We start from the raw sequence: 22785 nt of genomic DNA, 5'->3' as shown, positions 1-22785 counted from the left end.
TTAATGGAATATGTAGGACATAATCCCAATCATTACAGAAGTCTCAACAAGCCCACACAGCATTTTTACAAAATTTAACTATAGACCAGGCCTTAAAACATGTCTGAACATTAAAAATATATATATATATCTCATCAGAGCACATTTTCTGACCACAGTGCATATAAACTGGAACCAATAGAAAATAATAATTAGAGAAAAACACATCTTTGAAAGTTTGAAAATGTACTTCTAAATAACTCATGGGTCAATGAAGAAGTAACACATTTTAAAATACAGCTGAATAAAAATGAAAGTACTATGCAACAAAGTGGTATGCAGCCAAATTATCTCATGGGAAATGTGTAGTCTTAAGTGCTTATAAAACGAGAAAAGGCTTCCAAATTGATTCATTAACTGTATAAATGAAGAATTCAGAGACAGAACAACAGAATAAAACTAAAGAAAATATAAGACAGGTAATAAGAAAAATAGGAGCAGAAATGAGTGGACCAGAAAACACTAAACAGAGTCATCTTCGGCAACTCCCTTTTTTTTTTGAGAGAGAGAGAGAGAGAGTCTTGTTCTGTTGCCCAGGCTAGGGTGCAGTGGTGCGATCTCAGCTCACTGCAACCTCTGCCTCTGAGGCTCAAGTCATCCTCCTGCCTCAGCTGGGACTACAGGTGCACGCCGCCACACCCGGCCCCTAACTCCTTTCTCTAACTCACACCCAAAACCCATTCTGTCAGCAAATCCTGTTGGCTCTACCTATAGAGTTTGTCCAGAATCTGACCATTTCTTACCACTACTGTTGTTACCACTGAAGTCCAGCCCACCAACACATTACTTGCCTTTAGACTGTGATGCAGGTTTGACCCCTGACAAAGGAAAGTGGGAAGAAAGGAGGATTGGGGAGGAATAGCCTCACATTGCAGCACAGGTCTGAAAAAAACCTCAGCCAGCCAAGTAGGGAGCTCTGGTGCAAAGCTCACCCATGTGTAAAGACTGTCCTGTGCTGGCCATGAATGGTGAGCCATTGTACCACCACTATGCTCAGTCATAGGCTGAGAACTACCTGGGAAGCACATGGCCTTGGCTCAAAAACTGGACAGATCCTAAAGCAACCTGCAACTGGAGGCTGTCAGATAATTGCACTCCTTGACTAGTTTCTCCCTTGAAGGGAGATCTGAATGGTGCACCTTCATGTCTGCCATAGTAGCCATTTTTCTTTGATATAATCACACAAGACTCGGGACACTTAGAACAGGGCTTGACAAATTATGACCTGTGAGCCAAATCCAGCCTGCTGCATGTTATTGTAAATAAAGTTTTGTAGGAACACATCCATGCCTCTTCATTTACTGTCCATGGCTGTTTTTGTGCTACAATAACCAAGTTAAGTAGTTGTGACAGAGACAATATGGCCTTCAAAGCCTAAAATATCACCCTTTACAGAAAAAGTTTGCAGATTCCTAATGTGTAAGGCACTGTAGAATCTATGAAGCTATACATTTGTTAGGAAGAGTAAGACGTATGCACAAATCCTTAACAATGCTAGGGCTATCTTATAATTTTTATTCCTTCTACTACATGTAAGCCCTTTGTGTGTATAGAAGGAAGTATTTAAGAAGGGTAGTTCTATGTTCTGATTGAGGCTTTCGGGTTTATTATGACTGCTCTATGGAGAAAGCATTATAGGAAGGCAAAGATAAAAGCAGGGAGAACCGCTAGGAAGCCATTGGTATAGTCTAAGCAAGAAATGATGATAGTTTGGACTAGGATGATGGTAGAAATGGAAAGATGACATCTTCTGAGATGAGGAAAACTATAAGAGAAATTGGGCATTGTGGGAATCAAAGATTCATTTTTGACATGTTGAATTTGAGGTATGCCAGTGGAAATATCAAACAGATCATCAGACATAGGAGACTGAAGCTGAGAAATGATCTGGTTGAAGATGTAAATTTGGGAAACGGCATATAGGTAGTATTTCAAGGTAGGACAGGATGGGATCATATAAGGAGAGAACGCAGATGGAGAAGTGTTTCTCACAACCAAGACTTGAGACACCAAATTTCAGATGTTGGAGAGAGGAGGAGAAGTCAGAAAAAGTCCAGGCTAGTGTTTCTAGAGAGAGGGAGTGTGGAATGCTGCTGAGAGTAAGATGAGAATGAAAAGGGTCCACTGCGTTTGACAATATGAAGATTGTGGTGACCTCAAACTTTAAAAAAAAAAAAAAAAAAGAAGTTTTTGTGGAATGCTGAGGGACAGAGGCCAGAATGTGGTGGGTTTAAGAGAGAATGAGAAGCAAGGAAGTGAAGATAGCCAGTATAGAGACAACTCTGTTGAGAAACTTTACTGTGACAAGGAGCAAAGAAATAAGGTGGTAGCTGGAGGAGGCTGTGAAGTCAAGGGGAATCCTAGAGTCTTTTTGAAGGCTTTTAAGTAGAGTGGTGACCCCATTATCATTTGAAGAAGATTGAGCATTGTTACTTTCTTTTGCAGAAGAGAACTTACAGAGACAGATCCAGAAGAGAGATGATTAGGGTCTCAACTAAGGCAATGGCAATGAGGATGGCAAGGGGGGAATAGAGGCATTCTTCACTGTGTAGAAGCCAGTTACCACAACTTATTTTTGCTGAGATTTATATATGTTAGTCACCCTTCTCTGAGGTGTTTCTTTCTCAAACACATAACTCACTTACAGAGTTTTTTTCTTTTCCTCTAATACTTAAATTAGCATTAAATGTTAGAGATGGAATGAAACTAATAAAAACTAATTCGCCAGTTATAGCCGCACACCATGCAGGCTGCTACATCGCCCTTGTTTGTTTTTTTACTTAGACTTTGGAATCAGAAAGAATGGGCTACCATAGCTGTCTCGTCCACTTTTCTCCTGTGTGATGCTGAGCACATTTGTGAGTATTACAGGAGGTAATATTTTAAAAACGTTTCTAGCAACATTTCCACTCTGGTATTGGTGGACTAGGGATTTAGGCAACCCTCTCATTGAAGACAATTATGAAAATTGTGTGTGTGTGTGTGTGTGTGTGTGTTTAAGTGTATCAAAGCAATGAAGAATCGTGGGGATCGAGATTCAAAAGTCTAAGAAAAGGCAGAAACTCATAGAAGTGAGTCTGGCATTTGGACAACTTTTCCTCTAAGGCCTCTCTTGATTCCAGAAGAAACATCTAAATGACTGAGAATTCAAGCAGTACTATGATAGCTTCAAGGGGAAAGGAAGTACAAAATCTGCAGTCTAGAGTTCAGCAAGGACAGTAGGGCCTGGCAACTCCACCCCCCAGTCAACTCTTGGTTGGGACTTCAAAACGCTGTAACTCTAGGAATAATGGGAAACCAGAAATAGATTGACCCTTGCAGGATTTAAAGACCAGTTTCTGATAATCTCAGTCATTGAAATGGATCAAGATAATTTCAGATTGCTAGGGACTCTAGTCACTTGCAAAAATGCTCTCTGAGCAGGGCACTTTCATTCTAGGCCTCAAATGATCTTTTGCATTGTTCATATATAGTGTTCATCACTCACTCAAAATTAACCATGTACAAGAGAAAACCAAATGTTGTGAACAAAAACCTAGAAAAGCAACAGAGGCATTTAGAAGGTATTTTTGCCTAGGATCACAGAAAAAATATTTGTTGGGCCAGGTGCAGTGGCTTATGCCTATAATCCCAGCACTTCGGGTGACTGAGGTGGCAGGATCACTTGAGTCCAAGAGTTCGAGGCTGCAGTAACCTATGATCAGGCTGCATCCCAGCCTGAGTGACAGAGATCCTGTCTCTAAATTATATATATATAAAATATATATATATTTTACATGTGTATTATGTATTTTTACATATATTATATATATATATTTGTTGGAAGAATGAGTTGTGAGTGTTATTTTTATCATTTTACATATAAGGAAATCAGTACTCAGAAAGGTAAAGCATCCTGCCCAAGGTCACACGGCTACTGAACTGTTGAGCTAGGATTTTATCTAGATTTGTCTGATTCTAAAGCTGTTGATTCTGTTCTCCACAGTGGCAGATTACATATGTTAGCTTATTTAATCTTCACTATATCTTAATGACCTCAGTATTAGTATCATCTTCATTTTATAGATGAGGCAGCTGAGGCTCAGAGAGGTTCGAGATCACACTCCGAGAAACTAGTTGAGCCATGACTCAAATTCAGGTTGATCTCATTTTCAAAGCCTTTACTCTTAACACCACATCACAGGGCTGCATATACACTTAGGTTGCCTTCTGTCAGAGCAGAGCACAACTACAGTGTTTTCATCTCAGGTTTTAGTGTCCAGAAATCTCCTATTCTAACATTATGTACTTTGTCTCTTTTAAGGTGACATCTTCTCCCAATAAATTTACAAGTGGGATTTTATCTTTGAAACTTCCATGTTATAGATGGTGGTTAATAAAACTCTGGACTAGATTTGGGTTTGATTTATGTAACCTCCTCCCTGAGGCTCTGTTGCTTGATCTGCAAAATAGAGCTAATAATACCACCTACCTCATAATGATGTTGTATGAATTAGTGCCTCACAATAGAACTGTTAGCATATCATTATTGTTAATGGTGTTTCTGTTCCTGCTTTACAGAAGGGGAAAGAGAAGAATGAAAGGGGTAAGGCACTTAACTGTTTTATGTTGTGTTCTCCAAGGTTTTACTTGAGGAACAAGTGTGCTTCAGGAACATGAATGGATTTTACTCTTGTTACTCTTTTAGGATAAACTCTAAATACAGTTTTTCTCATTATTTTCCTACTCAATAAACCATTGTTTCTCTCTCTGTTTTGTTTGTTTGTTTGTTTTGTTTTGTTTTCCAAAGTCTGTCTCTGTCTCCCAGGCTGGAGTGCAGTGGCACAATCTCGGCTCACTGCAACCTCCGCCTCCCAGGTTCAAGCGATTCTCCTGCCTCAGTCTCCCTAGTAGCTGGGACCACAGGCACCCGCCACCACACCCACCTTTTTATTTTATTTTATTTTTAGTGGAGATGGGGTTTCATCATGTTGGCCAGGCTGGTCTTGAACTCCTGACCTCAAGTGACTCACCCACTTTGGCCTCCCAAAGTACTGGGATTACAGGCATGAGCCACCACACCAGGCCCCCTTGATTTTTTTTAACTACTTTTTGGATCATGTACATCCTCATCTTAGCATCTGTGGTTTTCCATGCTTTACAGTCCCCTCCATGGGAACTGTGCCTCTGATGACAGCACTTATTGCTCCCTAACCTAACCCCTGGGCTATGCACTGGCTGCTCCCCTCAGGCTCTCAGAAAACGGAGGTCATTAAGTCTTCTACCCTATTCTCCTTATCTGGAAAGCTGATTTCTCTTCTGACCCATGGCTATGTCGTTTTAAGACCTGACTGGAGATTCCTGTCTTCCAAGTGTCAAATTCATTTATTCAATGAATATTTATTGAGTGGCTACTCGTTGGGGATATAGAAATGAGCAAGGCAGATAAGACCAGTTTTCTTTCCTGGAGCTTCCATTCTAGGGAGTGCAGAAGAGAGGGCGAGGGAGGGAGGAAAAGAGTGAGACAAAAAGAAAACAAATACGATAATTTCAGATACTCAAAAGCACTATGCAGAAGATAAAATCAGATAATGTGATGGAGAGTGGGTCACTTAAGATTCGGGAATACTGAGGAGGGAAAATTTAAGCTTTGATTTGAAAGACAAGATTAGGAGGCAGCCATCCATTCCTGGCAAAGGGACCTGCTAGGGCAAAGAGACAGCACAGAACACAGCACTGCATACAAAACAGGCACTTTGTAGATTCTTGTTGAACACATAAGGATGGCTGCCTATTACCTTGCTTTTCAGGTTACAATGTAATTATTCTTCCTGTAGGCAAAACCATTCATGATTTTAAAAATATATATTTCTCATCCAAACACTGTCATTGATCACACTAAGTTTGCTTAATATCCACAGAGAGAAGAGAAGGGAGAACCTCTAAGGCCACCAGATAGATCTGGCCAGCCACCAGCCACTTCCATTGGATTGGCTAAGTAAACCTTGTGGCCTTGCCAAGGTCCAGCTGGATTCATGGAAGCACAGTCATATCCATAGAGCACTTTACAGGGGCACCCACTTCCCAGAAACAAGATGGTCCTAGGCTGGGTGCGGTGGCTCACACCTGTAATCCCAACATTTTGGGAGGCTGAGGCGGGCAGATCACTTAAGATCAGGAGTTTGAGACCAGCCTGGCCAACATGGTGAAACCCCGTCTCTACCAAAAATAGAAAAATTAGCTGGGCGTGGTGGCATGTGCCTGTAATCTCAGTTACTCGGGAGGCTGAGGCAGGAGAATCGCTTGAACCTGGGAGGCGGAGGTTGCAGTGAGCTGAGATCGCACCATTGCACTCCAGCCTGGGCAACAAGAGCAGACAGACAAATAGAGCTATACCAAACTAAAAAGCTCTGCACAGCAAAGGAAACAATCAACAGAGTGAAGTGACAGTGACAACCTGCATAATAGGAGGAAATATTTGCAAACTATGCAGCCAACAGGGGATTGATAATCAGAATATACAATGAACTCAATAGCAAAAAAATAATTCAATTAAAATGGGCAAGTGAGCTGAACAGACATCTCTGAAGACATACAAATGGCCAACAGATAAATGAAAAAATGCTCGACATCCGTATTCATCAGGGAAATGTAAATCAAAACCATAATTAGATACCTCATTCCAGTTAGAATGACCTAAGTGAATTAATGCAAGAACAGAAAACCAAATACCAAGTGTCCTCACGTGTAAGTGGGAGCTAAACATTGGGTACTCATGGACAAAAAGATGGCAACAATAGACACTGGGGACTAGTAGAAGGAGGAGAGAGGGATACAGGGTTGAAAAACTAACTGTGGGTACTATGTTCACTACCTGGGTTTCGGGATTATTCACACCCCAAATCTCAGCATCATGTAATGTACCCAGGTACCGAACCTGCACATGTACCCCCGAATCTACAATAAAGTTATTTTTAAAAACACAAAAATAGACAAAAATAACAAATGCTGGCATGTACACAGAGAAAGGGAGATTCCTTTTTTTTCCTTTCTTTCTTTCTTTTTTTTTTTGAGACGGAGTCTCACTGTGTTGCCCAGGCCGGAGTGCAATGGCGAGATATTGGCTCACTGCAATCTCCACCTCCTGGTTCAAGCGATTCTCCTGCCTCAGCCTCCCGAGTAGCTAAGACTACAGGTGCGTACCACCACACCTGGCAAATTTTTGTATTTTCAGTAGAAATGAGGTTTTGCCATGTTGGCCAGGCTGGTCTCAAATTCCTGGCCTCAAGTGATCCCCCAATCTTGGCCTCCCAAAGTACCAGTATTACAGGCATGAGCCACCATGCCCAGCCTGAGAAAGGGAAATTCTTATACACTGTTGGTGGGAATGGAAATTAGTGCAACCATTGTAGAAAACAGTATGAATATTCCTCAGAAAACTAAAAATAGAAATATCGTATGATCCAGCAATCCCACTACTGGGTATGTGTCCAAAGGAGAGGAAATCAGTATGTCAAAGAGATATCTGCACCCCCATGTTTATTGCAGCATTATTCACAATAGCCAAGAAATGTAATCTTGACTAAGGGAAGAAAATATGGTATAAATACACAATAGAATACTACTCATTCATAAAATAGAATAAAATCATGTCATTTGCAGCAACATAGATGGAACTGGAGGCCATTATGTTAAGTGAAATAAGCTAGGCACTGAAAAATAAATACCACATGTCATCACTCATATGTGGAAGTTTAAGAAGTTGATATCATAGAAGCAGAGAATAGAGTAGTTGTCACTGAATGCTGGGAAAGGTAGCGGGGAAAGGGGGATAAGAGGTTGGTTAACAGATACAAAATTACAGCTAGATAAGAGGAATACATTCTAGTGTCCTATAGCACTGTAGTTCAACTATAATTTAAAACAACTTATATTTTATTTTATATATTTTCATATATTTTCAAATAGCTGCAGAGTGGACTTTGAATGCTCCCAACACAAAGAAATAATAAATGTTTGAGGTGATGGATATGCTAATTAGCCTGACTTGATCATTATACATTATATACATGTATGAAAATATCATACTGCACCCTATAAACATGTACAAGTATTATACATCAATTAAAAATACCAGTAGGGGGAGGAGAAAGAGAGAGAGAGAGAGAGAGAGAGAGAGAGAGAGAGAGAGAGAAATTGTCTGGGGAGCTTTTAAAACTAACAATGTCCGGCTGGGCGTGGTGGCTCACACCTGTAATCCCAGCACTTTGGGAGGCCGAGGTGGGTGGATCACTGGAGGTCATGAGTTCGAGACTACCCTGGCCAACGTGATGAAATCCCGTCTCTACCAAAAAATACAAAAATTAGCCGGGTGTGGTGATGCATGCCTGTAGTCTCGGCTACTCAGGAGGCTGAAGCAGGAGAATAGCTTAAACCCGGGAGGTGGAGGCAGTGAGCCAAGATTGTGCCACTGCACCCTAGCCTGGGCGACAGAGTGAGTGAGACTCTGTCTCAAAAAACAAAACAAAACAAAAAAACTAACAATGTCCCAGTCTCATCAAGACCAATTAAATCAGAATGGTGAGGGAGTAGATCTGGGCAGCAGTAGCTTTAAAGACTTCCCAGATGATTCCAATATGAAGTCAAGGTTGAGAACCAGTGATCTGAGTGGTAGCAAATCCTTTCCCCTGGGACCACAGAGACATGGAGAGAACCTGAGAGGCTGCAAAGGAAATTCAGTACATTGAAAAGACACATATATTTTATTGTGATTTTGTACTTTAATAAGCCTCACACTTTTAGGCTAATTTTTCATAAATATCACTTTAATCCCTCCGTGATTTGGGGAACTCAGCAGAATTCATTTCAATTCAATAAACATGCAGTAGTTGCCAACCATAGATGTCTCTAGACCTTTTGGTACCTTCAAAAATAATGATATTAAAAATAGTGGCTACAATTTCTTGTATGCTAACCACATGCAAAGCTCTCAGCTCCCATTTTCTCTCTCTTCCCTCTCTCCACCATCTTTTTCTTTTTTTTTTTTTTTGGCAAGTGTCATCCCTCTGTCGTGATGGAGTGCATCACTGCTCACTGCAGCCTTGAACTCCAGGCTCAAGTGATCCTCCCACCTCAGCCACCTGAATAGCTGGGACTACAGGCGTGTGCCACCACACCCAGCTAATTTTTAAAATTTTTGTAGAGACAGAGTGTCCCTATGTTGCCCAGGCTGGTCTCAAACTCCTGGGCTCAAGCGATCTTCTTGTCCAGGCCTCCCAAAATGTTGAGATTACAGGTGTGAGCCACTGCACATGGCCACATTTTCTCATTTAATCTTCACTGTAACCCTATGAGGTAAGTACTATTATTGTTGCCATTTTAAAGATATTCACGGTAAGGCACAGAGGGGTTAAGCAATTAGTCCAGATCACACAGCTGTAAGTTACAGAGCTAGGATTTGAGCCCTGGCAGAAAGACTCCCGATCTTCACTGTCTAATGTGGTAGCCACCAGCCACATGGGGTTATCGAGCACTTGAAATTTGGCTAGTCCAAGTTAATATGTGCTGTCCACTTGAAAAATACACCTGGTTTCAGGCCGGGCGCGGTGGCTCAAGCCTGTAATCTCAGCACTTTGGGAGGCCGAGACGGGCGGATCACGAGGTCAGGAGATCGAGACCATCCTGGCTAACACGGTGAAACCCCATCTCTACTAAAAAATACAAAAAAAACTAGCCGGGCGAGGTGGCGGGCGCCTGTAGTCCCAGCTACTCGGGAGGCTGAGGCAGGAGAATGGCCTAAACCCGGGAGGCGGAGCTTGCAGTGAGCTGAGATCCGGCCACTGCACCCCAGCCTGGGCGACAGAGCGAGACTCTGTCTCAAAAAAAAAAAAAAATACACCTGGTTTCAAAGAATATAAAATAGAATATAAAATATTCTATATAAAAAGAATATTAAATAGAATATAAAAAAGAATATAAAATATCTCAATAATATTTTAATATTATTACATGTCGAGATGATAGTTTAATATAAGTCAAAATAAGGATTACATTTAATTTTCCATGAATCTTTTATTTTTAAAATGAGGCTATTAGAAAACTTAAAATTACATATCTGACTTGCATTATTTTTCCATTGCACAACTGCTCCAGTCGCAGCATGGTCACCATGACTTTTGCTTGAATCAGAGATTAAGCAGATTATTCATGCTGGCAAGAAACTTACAGTCTGAGTAGGAAGAATGTAAGAATCAAATATTTCTCTCCAAAATTATAATTAAGTGCTAAGAAGGAGGAAGGAGAGAGAATTTCTAATATGTTATGTGGCAGGGGAATCTTTAAGCTGAGTATTAGATTAATCGCAAAGGTAAGAATATGGGGTACATTTGGAAATATGCTAGAAGTCAAGTTTGGGGCATATGATACATCAAGAATAGTTGAAGATGAGGCTGTATAAATAAGTGAGGACCAATTCCTAGCAGGCCGTGAATACCAGATCAAGGAGTTTGGACTTTTGTTTTCCATTATAGGGAGCCATTGACAGGTTTCAAGCAAGAGAGTCATAAGATGACTTGACTTTAGGGATGTTAGTCTTCCAGCTCTATGGTGGGTGGTAGTGGAGATGGGACTGGGGACAAAGAAACTGGTGGTAGGGAATAGTTAGAAAGCTGTACCAATAACTCAGAGGAGAGGAGATGAGTGCCTGAATTTGACAGTTGGCTGCAGAAATTAGGAAGGCATGGAGTGATTTGGAAAGTCCTGCCAAAGAAGAATCACTAGATTTGGCAGTAGATTGGGCAGGCCCCAGAGAGGAACTCAGGTACGATTCAGTAAATGCAAACAGTGGTGTTTCCACAGATTTGGAGACTGACAAAGCAGGTCAAGAGGGTCAGGGTCTTCTGGGGTTCTTTCGGTTCTTTTTTTTTTTTTTTTTTTTTTTTTGAGACAGGGTCTGGCTCTTGTTGCCCAGGCTGGAGGGCAGTGGCACAATCTGGGTTCACTGTAACCTCTGTCTCCTGGGTTCAAATGATTCTCCTGCCTCAGGCTCCCAAGTGGCTGGGATTACAGACATCCAGCACCACGCCCGGCTAATTTTTTGCATTTTTAGTAGAGATGGGATTTCACCATGTTGGGCAGGCTGGTCTCGAACTCCTGACCTCAGGTGATCCACCCGCCTCAGCCTCCGGAAGTGCTAGGATTACAGGCATGAGCCACCGCACCTAGCCCAGTCTTCTGGGTTCTAGACATAACATGGTTAACCTTAAACTCCAGGCTAGCCCCAAGGCATGTGAAGGATAGAGGGAGGGGGAAAGGGAGGAAAGAAGGAAGGCAAAGCTTGACTCTCTGGGAGCTGGGGACATCACTTCCCTCTTTGGCCTAAATTTGCCCATCTTGAAAAGGGGAGATAGCAGTAGATGATCCATAAGTGTCTCCCAACCCCAGCATGAGGCCACTATTCTAAAACCTGTGTTGATAGGAGTAGATGTCAGTAAGGCATAATAAACTTGCCATCTGAAATTACATACCAACCCTATTTTGTTCTCAAGATGTGTCTTTGTTAGCTGCATTTCCCTTCTTGTGCCTGTGATCAATTGTCTCCAAACAAAATGTTCTATTATAACCAATTTATAGGTGAAAATTTGGTGAAGTGGGAGTGGGCAGGGAGAACATGTAAAATATTTAAAGATCACTAAAGATACTTTGCTGCCCAAGAAACTTCAATGACTAAGATACAAAGTAAAAAAAAAATACATAACCACAAGGAGTTATGGGAAAAAAAGTGATAAGCATCAGCTTAAAACTTTCAGGCCTTTGCTTCTTACTGATTCTAAACAGAAAAAATCCATAAACCATGAGAGTGCTCCATTTAAATTACTTACAGTAAGTGCCGCTTTTCAGAGCTTGTCAGACATCATGGTGCTCTTTCAACTGCACTTTGAGTTTACAAAGCAAACCAATATGGACAGACACAGTTGTAATTTTGGCCAGTTTACAAGTATATCTTTTCACTGCATACCATCAGTTTTGATGTAAATGGTTCTAAATACACATATATTTGTGTGTGAACAAAAGTTCTAAGAAAAGGAATTTGGAGGAAAGAGACTCTCTTGCAGTGAACAGTTTGCAAGCCAGGGAGATGCAGCTTTAGGTGTAAAATGAAAATGCATTCCAAAGAACAAAAGGAGGGTTCAAGTTTTATAGCATAAGTTCCCACCTAGGTTCCTAATCACGCCCATTTATGCAAATAAAGGATTCAAACTCTCTTAGTTCCAATTGGCTGAGCCCTGATTAGTCAAGGCAGGTGAGTTCTGATTGGTTGGTTCAGGTGAGCTCTCATTGGTTCAGGTAAACTCTGGAAGTGCCAAAGTTAAACAGAGGTGAGTTTTTGGAGAAACTCAGAGTAAATGTGTGACCTCTAGTCAGCAAATGGCCACTTGGCTCTATTTTAAATTTAGGCCTAATTAGCCACTTGGGATGCATCTTGAAGGATTGGGTTTTTCAGGTTCACGTGACACATGGTTTTCTACATATACAGCTCTGCTGAAAAAGGGAAATGATCCCCACGGTAGGCACAGCTCTGTCAGACTCCCTCAGAGGTCAAGCAGAGAAGGAACAGGCCAAGAAGGTGGAGAAGATTAAACAAATATGATTTCAGCAGAGTGGACCACAAAATGCCCCTTCCTCTGGCAATTCCACATATGTCAATATAGAGCCAGTCCTTGTCAAAATTGCCCTACGGGCAGTTAGAGAAAAGGGTAGAAGCCTTGAATCAGATTGTATCATGGAGGCAGGGTAGAGAAAGCGAGAAGAAGAGTGTCTCTGTGGCCTGTAACGATTTCAACAGATAATTTGGCAGCTTGAGCACTGGGAAACAGCTTGTCATCCAATACCCTTCTACCAAAATTAGGTTGCCATAGTTGTGATTGTCACAGTTGTGATGGAGCCCTTACTCCAGTATTTCTCCAAACAGGGTCTAGGAACCACCTGCATCGGTATCAGGGATTGAATGGCACTTTTTTGAAACATCGACTCTCTGATTCCCATGTTCTGCTCCAGATACATTGAATTAGATTCTTTAGGAGTGGGGCCTAGGCACATGCATTTTAATAAGCTCCCAGGTGATTGAATGCATATCAAAGTTTGAGAACTACTGCTTCACAATTTAAGACTTTGAGGTGTACCTCATGTCATGTGTAGTGCTTGGCACAGTGTTGCTTAGTGAATTCAAACAATTCTAATAAATGATTGGTTTGTACATTACTTGTTCAAAGTTAAGTGCTTAGCTTTCTTTTCCTTCTTAGATCTGCAATATCTATGAACAATATCAGAGTGATAGACTGAAGACTGGGCATAGGCAGAGAATGTTACCGCCTTCAAAGAGAAAATTGAGACTCTAGCTTCAACTACCTCAACTTCCTCCTTGCCTGAGGCTGTTGTTACAGGGAGAACGTTCAGTCTGTTACCATCATGATGTTAACTGCAGATTTTTCAGTCATCCTTTAACAGATTAAGGAAAGTCCCATCAATTATTCAGTTGCTAAGAACTTTTTTTCTTTTAATCAGGAATGGAGGTTGGATTTTGTCAAACACCTTTTTCTGCATCTCTTCAGATGATCAGATTTTTTTTCTTTTTCTTTCTGTTAATTTAGTAATTACATTTATTTTTGAGTGCTTAAACTTTGTGCTTTAGCAACTCATGGAAGATTCCAAAAGTTTGCACCAGTTATTCTCAGCCAGAGATAATGGCCTAGGTTTGATTCTACATTATTTGTTGAGATCATCTCAAAAGTTAGATGTTTTTTGCTCATTTTGTTGTTGATTTCTCTTTTAGAAGTAACATTCTTTGTATTAGAGACTGAAAAGCTAGTATGTTTTGGGGGCAATATAAAAACATAAAAGCTTTAAGCAATTATTCACTATATACTTGTATCTTATAATATGTGTGTATTGTATTTCCATTTTGTTAACTCTAAAGAGTTAACAAATCATGCCCCGTTTTCTGTTAGATAGTTTTATTATTTTTCAGTATATTACTTTTAACTCTCTTACTAAATTCTAAGTACCATTTCCATTTACCATCTGAGTATCTATGGAGATAACATTGCAATTTATTTCTTACGTTAACCTGGGTTCATAGGTGACATCCAGTTCTATTTAGCCAAAGAGGGGATTAAGTGACAGACAGACCAAACTAGATGCTCTTGGAAAGTTTATTTTGATTATGTAGTAAGTGTCCTGCTGTATAGCAGTTGATGCCTGTTCACTCACTCTATTTAATGTCTCTTATTTTTCATGGTTATTTGGGCCTTAATTTTAGGCTAGCAGTAAAGCTAGCAGTGGAGAGGATTTTAGAGTAGCTCTTCCCACTGAAAGAGAATCTGTTGGTGAACTTATATTTTAATTTCTTGGCTTGCTTGACGTATTCTTTTCCATCTCTCTTCTGGGGTCTCTTTACTCAATGCATATTTGACAAGAAATTGCTATAAATACCCAGAATTATCTGACTATAAAAAATCACTTTCAAATTATTAATTGTTTGCATCTTTCTTGGTTGGTAGAAACATCCCAGAACACTTAGTAGTAAAGAGGGAATAAGGAAGTTCCATTTTTTTCATTTAAGGTTTTTTCTTTTCTTTTTGGTGTGGTAGATGGGCAGAAAGAAAATATAATAAAGTATTAATAGTAAAGGATAATAAAAAGAACACTGGTGTTGTATATTCAGGTGACTTAAAATTCTCTGTTATAGAATTAATTTTATTAGTCAGGAAATTCTTAAAAGGAAATGCTAGCAAGGTAGTAATAATGTGGATGAGATGATTCAAAAGGTACCCAAGGAACTGTCAGCGATGTCCTAAAGATGGAGGATGTGAACCTGTTTTATTTTGGTGGAGAGAGTTGGAGGGGAGTTAGGAAGCAAAGAATTGCTATCAGCATTTCTAGACAGATGTTGTCACATGTAATTAGTATGTCACCTATTTTTCTTTTATTCACTATCAGTCAAGTATTACAGAGTAACAACCAAGCACAAAATCTCAGTGAGACACAGTGATATGCTTATTTCTTTCTCTTTTTTTGGGGGGAGGGAGGGGGGAAGACAGGGTCTCACTCTGTCACCCAGGCTGGAGTACAGTGGTGCAGTCATGGCTTACTACTGCCTTGACTTCCCAGGGCTCAAGCGATCCTCTCATTTCAGCCTCCTGAGTAACTGAAAGTACACCACCATCCCTGGCTATATTTTATAATTGTTTTTATAGATGAGGATCTCACTATGTTGCCCAGGCTTGTCTTAAACTCTTAGGTCCAAGCCATCCTCCTGCCTCAGCCACGCAAAGTGCTGGGATTAAAAAAGTGAGCCACCCTGCCAGGCCTAATTTATTATATATTAATTAAGTGTTGGCTGGTCAAGGCAGCTTGGCCGGGCAGCTATGCTTCAAGCTATGGATCTGACTGGGGTTGATTCACCACTGCTGGTTAGTTCTGATCTGCTCTAGGTGTGTTCATTCTGGGGCACAGGACGAAGGTGCTCTGGCTACCCAGGGAAAGCCCTTCTGGCCATGGCAGAGACACAGAGATAAGTGAACAAAGGATCTCTTTAGACATTTGTCAAAAGACAATATACAAATCATCAATAAGGACATGAAAAATTGTTCAACATCACTAGTTGTTACAGAAATGAAATCAAAACCACAATGAGATACCACTGCACACACACTAGGATGGCTATAATCAAAAAGTTAGATAGTACCAATTGTTGGTGAGGATGTGAAGAAATCATATACTGCTGCGGGAATGTAAAATAATACAACCACTTTAGAAAACTGTTTGACAAGTTCTTCAAATGGCTAAACATAGAGTTATCATATGACCCAAGAACTCCACTCCTAGACATATACTCAAGAGATCTGAAAACATATATCCACAAAAAGCTCGTATACAAATGTTTAAGTAGCATTATTCATGATAGTCATGGAGATATAGAAACAACCCAAATATTCATCAACTGAAAAATGGATAAATAAAATGTGAAGTGTCCATATTTTAACAGGATATTATTTAGCCACAAAAGGAATTAAGTACTGATTCATGCTACAAGATGGACGAAACTTGAATGTACTATGCCAGGTGTTAAGAGGCCAGTCATAAGAATCATGTATTGTATGATTCCTTTTATATGAAATGTCCAGAATAGGCAAATCCATAGAGACAGAAAGTAGACTCCTGGTTAACAGAGACCAGAGAGGGGAGTTGGAGAGAATGGGAAGTGGCTTCTAATAAGCATGAGGGTGTTCTCTTTGGGATATTGAAAATAAAATTGATTGTGGTGATCATTATATGACTCTACTGAAAACCACTGAATTATATACTTTACATGGGTTAATTACATGTTATGTGAATATCTCAATAAAATATACATACATACATACATACATACATACATACATAGAGAAACATGTACTGCCTCTTAAAGTCTGGTCTTGAAATTAGCACACTCACTTCTACTTATATTCCAATGAACAAAGTAAGTCACACGGCAGAGCCCAAAGTCAAGAAGTGGGAAGTGCATTTGGCCTTTACTAGGAGGAACAGCAAAGCTACTTGGCAAAATACATGGACACAAGGTGAGGTGAAGAATTGATGCCAATAATTTAACCTACGACACCATGCTAATATTTTCATTTTTTCTTCCTATTCATGTTCTAGGCCTCATTCAAAGACCACACAACAACTAGCCATTACTGCTGCTGTATTGAAATATTCAATATGGATACCTGAAAACAACACTTAAATAACTACAATTGTTTTTCTTTCCTTATAAAGATCGCATCAAGAATTGTGCTTCTTTAAAATTTTTTATTTGGACAATTTTTTCCCCATACTTGGATTTTCTCTGCAACATCTTGTTAAAATGGGCTAAAATTTTCATTTTCAAAAAGGATAATTTTTTTTTTCTTTTTTCTTTTCTTTTTTTGAGATGGGATCTCACTCTGTCACCCAGGCTAGAGTGCAGTGGAGTGATCTCGGCTCACTGTAACCTCCACCTCCTGGGCTCTTGCAGTCCTCCCACCTCAGCCTCCTGAGTAGCTGGGACTACAGGTGCATGCCACCACACCCGACTAATTTTTTGTATTTTTGACAAAGTTGGGTTTCACCATGTTGCCCAGGATGATCTTAAACTCCTGAACTCAAGCCATCCACCCACCTCGGCCTCCCAAAGTGCTGGGATTGCAGGTATACCCTGTGCCCAGCTAGGATTATGTTCTTAAGATACATCCTCCAGGGCAATACAAGCTTTCATGAAATGAAAACAAGTGGAAATTACCTAATTACCTGCCTCTCTCTCTCTCCATATATACATATATACACACACACACACACACACACACACACATATATACACATATATATAAAACAGTTATCTAATTTCCTGCTACTCTCTCTCTCTATGTATATATACACATAGAGTGTAGCAGGTAATTCATATATATATATATAATCTAGATAGATAGATAGATAGATAGATAGATAGATAGATAGATAGATAGAGTGAGTGAGTGAGTGAGTGAGTGAAGGTCTTTGTTACACATGCTGGAGTGCAGTGACATGATCCTAGTTCACTGCAGCCCTGAACTCCTGGGTTCAAGTGATCTGCCTGCCTCAGCCTCCCAAAGAGCTGGGATTACAGGCATGAGTCACCACGCCCAGCCCTGCTACAAAATATTTAAAACAACTTGGTTAACTCCAGTGCTGTTCATTGTAGTAGTTCAACCGGGACTTTCATCTGATACTTCAAATTAAAAAAATGTAAATACCCTTGCTGGACAGTAAGAGTAGATCCCAGGGAATCCCAAACTCTTTGATTGCAGTGAGATTTTATTTTTCTTTCAATAAGTATATGAGACTTAAACTCTTTGTGGGCATGTATTTTTCTATATAAAACATAAACAATTTTTTATTATTCATATTATTCAACTTAATACATACATCTGTATGCCAAACTCTGATTATTGCACTGGGATAAATTTCTAGAAGTGGAATTGGCCGGGCATAATGGCTCACGTCTATAATCCCAGCACTTTGGGAGGCTGAGGCAGGAGGATCATTTGAGCCCAGGAGTTTGAGACCAGCCTGGACAACACAGTGAAGATACCATGTAGAAAAAAGTAATAGCTTGTTTCTAGCTTGTAGTACTTACGGCGGATTAGGTGGTACACATACAAATTTTATGGTGTATTCCCGCATTGCTTTTTTGAACAGGTAAACACAATTGCCCAAACATTAGATGAATACATCTGATACTTGCTAATCTATGTTTCTACAGTATCATGAGGAACCTCAGTGAAACAGAAGAAGTACTTTAAAAATAAAAGTTAATAGGCCGGGTATGGTGGCTCACGCCTGTAATCCCAGCACTTTGGGAGGCCAAGGTCGGTGGACCACCTGAGGTCAGAAGTTCCAGACTAGCCTGGCCAACATGGTGAAACTCCATCTCTACTAAAAATACAAAAATCAGCCTGGCATGGTGGCACGTGCTTGTAGTTCCAGTTACTCAAGAGGCTGAGACTGGAGGATCACTTGATCCCGGGAGGCAGAGTTTGCAGTGAGCTGAGGTTGTACCACTGCACTCCAGCCTGGGCAGTAGAGAGAGACTCTGTCTCAAAAATAAATAAATAAATAAATAAATAAATAAATAAATGGTAATAGAGATCAATTTTGAATCTTCTAAAATGTTTCAAGCTTTTGAAATGTGCATACCTTCCTATCCAGTAGTTCTACTTCTATTTTTAAATATTTTGTGTAGAGATAGGTCTCACTATGTTGCCCAGTTAGGTCTTGGACTCCTGGGCTCAAATGATCCCCCTGCCTCAGCCTTCCAAAGTGCTAAGATTACAGACATGAGCCACCACATCTGGCCAATTCTACTTCTAGAAATTTATTCTAATGCAGTAACCAGAGTTTGGCATAGAGATGTATGTATTAAGTTGAATAATATGAAATTGCTGATATTTGACCATTTTTCACCTTCAACAATGACAATTATATATGGTTTAATCTAATGCAAGGATGTTAATCACAGTGTTAATTATGATGTAGATAGCTAGGGATGAGTGAAATGTCCAACAATAAAGTCTTGGTTTAACAAATTATGGCAACCCATATGCTAGAACTCTATGAAGATACTAAAAATTGTAATGACTGAAATGCATTTTTATTGTTACAGAATGAGGAGATTCCTGATGTATTATTAGAAGAAAATGATATCATAAAACAGAATGTATAATATGATCTAATTTTTATTTAAAATTATATAAACATATATTTAGATTAAAAAATCAGAATAATATACACCAAAATGTTCACGGTAATTATCTCTTAGTTGTAAGATTGTGATATGGTTTGACTCTGTGTCCCCACCCAAATCTTATCTTGAATGGTACCCCCATAATTCCCACATGTTGTGGGAGGTACCTGGTGGGAGATAATTGAATCATGGGGGCAGTTTTCTCCATACTATTCTCTTGGTAGTTAATAAATCTCATGAGATCTAATGGTTTTATCCAGGGTTTCCACTTTTACATCTTCCCCTCTCTCTCTTTGCCTGCTACCATCCGTGTAAGACGTGACTTGCTTCTCCTTGCCTTCTGCCATGATTGTGAGGCTTCCCCAGCCACGTGGAACTACAAGTCCATTTAAACCTCTTTCTTTTGTAAATTGCCCGGTCTCGAGTATGTCTTTATCAGCAGTGTGAAAATGGACTAATACAAATTGCATGCTATTTTTACAGTCTACATTAGGATTTCTGGGGTTTTTTTGCTTTTTGTTTTGTTTTGTTTTGAGACAGGGTCTCATTCTGACGCCCAGGCTGGAGTGCAGTGGTGCAATCTGAGTTCACTGCAACCTCTGCCTACCGGGCTTAAGCAATCCTCCCACCTCATCCTCCTGAGTAGCTAGGACTACAGGCACATGCCACCATGATCGGCTAATTTTTTAAATATTTTTTGTAGAGACAGGGTTTCCCATGTTTCCCAGGCTGGTCTCAAACTCCTGGGTTCAAGTGATCCACCTGCTTTGGTCTCCCAAATTGCTGGGATTATAGGTGTGAGCCACAGTGCCTGGCCTGTATTTTCTAATTTTTGGCAATAGGATATAATTTTATTATATAAAAATCAATTCCATGAGAAAATAGTAAATCAAGATCATCTGTGATAGGAAGAGACAAAGTATTTTGGTCCCATCTTTACAAAAAATTTTTAAAATTCGCCAGGCCTAGTGGTGCAGGCCTGTAGTCCTAGCAGCTCTGGAGGCAAGAGGATCACTTGAGCCCATGAGCTTGAGGGTACAGTGAGCCATTATCGCAACATTGCACTCCAGCCTGGGCATCAGAGTGAGACTCTGTCTCAAAGGCAAAAAGAAAAGAGTTTTGGAATCTGTATGGTTGAACCCAGTATTATTTTAAAGTATGATGCACAATGAAAAAGGTTGCATTTAGGAAATCTTGTTTCTAGCTTACAGTACTTACAACAGGTTAGATGGTACACATACTTCTTAGTTAGGGATTCAGGCCACCACAAAGTTGTATTATATGACAGTGTCACTTCCCAAATACTGTTCCCAACCTCAACTTTGCTCTTCTTTTCTCCCAAGCATACTCCAAATGGTCTTGCCTCTGTTCCTTTGAGTAGACTGCTCCTGCTACTGGAAATTTTCTGCCCACCTTCTCTGTTAGTTGAAATGTCATTTATCCTTCAAGGTTTAAGTAACCGTCACCTCTTCCCTGAAGCTTCTCCTAATCCCTCCATTCAAAAATGAACCACTTTTCTCCTCAATCCCTTCCAATAACATTCCTTAGCAACCACTGGCATTTGCCTAATATCCCACTGGTTGCTATCTGCTGCTGGAGGGCAGGGACTAGGTCTGAGCCATGTCCATAGCTTCTAGAGTCTCCAGAACAGTGTCATGAATCCACTGGGCTCTCCAATTTGGGTCTGGCCAGGCTTGTATGATCTGACTCTTGCCTGCTGCCTTAGCCTGATTTCTTACCACCCTCCTCCTTTCTGCAGCTACACTGGCCTTTTGTCAGTTCCTCAAATGTGCCAAGTACTTTCCTCCCTTGGCGCTGTTGCCCACACTGTCCTCTCTGCCTGAAATGCTTTCTCATCCATTCTCCATATTGTTAACTCCAACTCATCCTTCTCTCTCTGCTTAAAACATCACTTCTCAAGAAAGCCTGCCCTGACCTCTCAGAAAAAAACCTGCATAGTTATCACCCAGCCACATATCTCATAAGCTTGTAGTCATGGGAGAAGGGGTGAATGAGGGAAAGTGGAAGACTTCAAACAGACTCACCCACTCTCTCCACCACCATGACTAGGAGACACACACTAAATGCCTGCCCTGTGGGCTGTCAGTCAGGAGGGTAACACAACACCTGCTCCTTCTCTAGGATGCCCTATGCCTCCCAGCCTATTCCTTTGCCCCTTGGGGCATAATGATTTTTAAGACTCTCCCAAGCTTCTCTCGTCATTCAGAAGAGCAGAAAAATGTGTTAGAAAGAAGGATCAGATCATGTGGGGCCTAAATCTTAATTTGCTGTGGTGAGGCCTCACATCTTGAAACCTTGTGAACTTTTGGTCCTCGGCGATCAGGAATTTGAGATTGGAACGAAGTAATGCAAGTGAAGGATAAAGTTATTGGAACTCAAAGGTAGGGGTGGAGAGTAGAGAAAAAGCATATATAGGAGCAGGACCTGTACTAAGGAAGATTAAGGCAGGATGACGGTATTCTAGTTTTGTTGGTTTTGGAAGGGCATCCCATGACATTCGACTGCTTCGGAGTTGTGAACATTGCCTAAAATTAGCCTCTTATGCAGAGATTACAAATTGGCAATTGCAGGCAGAATCTGGTCCTCAGACTTGTTTTATTTTTTATTTTTATTTATTTATTTATCTTACTGAGATGGAGTCTCACTCTGTTGCCCAGGCTGGAGTGCAGTGGCGCAATCTTGGCTCACAGCAACCTCCGCCTCCCAGGTTCAAGCGATTCTCGTGCCTCAAGCTCCTGAGTAGCTGAGATTACAGGCACACTCCACCATGCCCAGCTATTTTTTGTATTTTTAATAGAGACAGGGTTTTGTCATGTTGGCCAGGCTGGTCTCGAACTCCTGACCTCAAGTCATCCGCCACCCTCCTGGGCCTCCCAAAGTGCTGGAATTACAGGCCTGAGCCACTGCGCCTGGACTTCAGACTTGTTTTAATTGGCTGGTACAGTGTTGATAAAACATATTTGAATTAGCCACCAACATTAAAGATTGGAAGATTTCATATAAAATGTTTTACTTCTGGCTTCTCTTGAAAAACCAAAAACTCTGGCATCCAGCTCCACATTCCCATCCAAAACAACAGTCAGCTGGAGTTGAGTAGGGGCTGTTCACCACCTTTTGTGTGTGTGTGTGAGATGGAGTCTCACTATGTCACCCAGGCTGGAGTGCCGTGGCAGATCTTGGCTCACCACAACCTCCGCCTCCCAGGTTCAAGCCATTCTTCTGCCTCAGCCTCCTGAGTAGCTGGGACTACAAGCGTGTGCCACCACGCCCAGCTAATTTTTGTATTTTTAGTAGAGACAGAGTTTCGCTATGTTGGCCAGGCTGGTGTCGAACTCCTGACCTCAGGTGATCCACCCGCCTTCGCCTCCCAAAGTGCTGGGATTACAGGTGTGAGCCACTGCACCCAGCCTGCTTCCCTTTTATGTTACCTGACTGGCTCTGCGGGC

The sequence above is a fragment of the Papio anubis genome, chromosome X (genome assembly GCF_008728515.1).
Source record: "Papio anubis isolate 15944 chromosome X, Panubis1.0, whole genome shotgun sequence".
NCBI lineage: Eukaryota > Metazoa > Chordata > Mammalia > Primates > Cercopithecidae > Papio > Papio anubis.
The sequence above is the reverse complement of the archived record's forward strand: the minus strand, read 5'-3'. Positions refer to the sequence as shown.